We start from the raw sequence: 1459 nt of genomic DNA, 5'->3' as shown, positions 1-1459 counted from the left end.
CGCGTCGGGATTTGTACACACGACAGAAAATTCCGATCAGTTTTTTTTCCTGACGGGAAAAAAGAGATCCTGCTCTCTATCTTTTTCCAGCAGTTTTCCTGTTGGAAAAAGTCTGATGGAGCATACACACAGTTGGGATTCCCGACCAAAAGCTCTCATCTGACTTTTTTCAACAGGAAAACCGATTGTGTGTACGGTTTTGTTCCTCCCAATAACCACCAATGTAAAGGGTATCTTTTCCCTCACCAACTACCAATATAATGGGTATTCTTCCTCTCAATAACCACCAATGGAAAGGGTATCTTTCCTACCACTGACCGTCAATGTAAAGAGTATCTTTCCTCCCACTAACCACGAATGAAAGGGGTTCCTCCCAATAACCACCAATGTAAAGGGTATCTTTCCATCCACTGACCACCAATGGAAAGAGTATATTTCCTCCCACTGACCACCAGAGTATCTTTCCTCCCAATGATCACCAATGTAATGGGTATTCTTCCTCCAAATAACCCCCGATATAAAGGGTATCTTTCCTTCCACTGACCACCAATGTAATGGGTATTCTTCCTCCAAATAACCCCCAATATAAAGGGTATCTTTCCTCCCAATGATCACCAATGTAATGGGTATTCTTCCTCCAAATAACCCCCAATATAAAGGGTATCTTTCCTCCCAATGATCACCAATGTATCACCAATGTAATGGGTATTCTTCCTCCAAATAACCCCCAATATAAAGGGTATCTTTCCTTCCACTGACCACCAATGTAATGGGTATTCTTCCTCCAAATAACCCCCAATATAAAGGGTATCTCACCAATGTAATATGCATTCTTCCTCCAAATAACCCCCGATATAAAGGGTATCTTTCCTTCCACTGACCACCAATGTAATGGGTATTCTTCCTCCAAATAACCCCCAATATAACGGGTATCTTTCCTTCCACTGACCACCAATGTAATGGGTATTCTTCCTCCAAATAACCCCCAATATAAAGGGTATCTTTCCTCCCAATGATCACCAATGTATCACCAATGTAATGGGTATTCTTCCTCCAAATAACCCCCAATATAAAGGGTATCTTTCCTTCCACTGACCACCAATGTAATGGGTATTCTTCCTCCAAATAACCCCCAATATAAAGGGTATCTCACCAATGTAATGGGCATTCTTCCTCCAAATAACCCCCGATATAAAGGGTATCTTTCCTTCCACTGACCACCAATGTAATGGGTATTCTTCCTCCAAATAACCCCCAATATAAAGGGTATCTTTCCTCCCAATGATCACCAATGTAATGGGTATTCTTCCTCCAAATAACCCCCAATATAAAGGGTATCTTTCCTTCCACTGACCACCAATGTAAGGGTTTTTCTTCAACCCACTAATCACCAATATAAAGGGTATAAAGGGTATATTCCCTCCCACCAACCACGAATTGACATAAATAGGACTGCCTG

Source organism: Rana temporaria, chromosome 2, assembly GCF_905171775.1.
Source record: "Rana temporaria chromosome 2, aRanTem1.1, whole genome shotgun sequence".
Classification (NCBI taxonomy): domain Eukaryota; kingdom Metazoa; phylum Chordata; class Amphibia; order Anura; family Ranidae; genus Rana; species Rana temporaria.
This window is presented reverse-complemented; position numbering follows the sequence as displayed.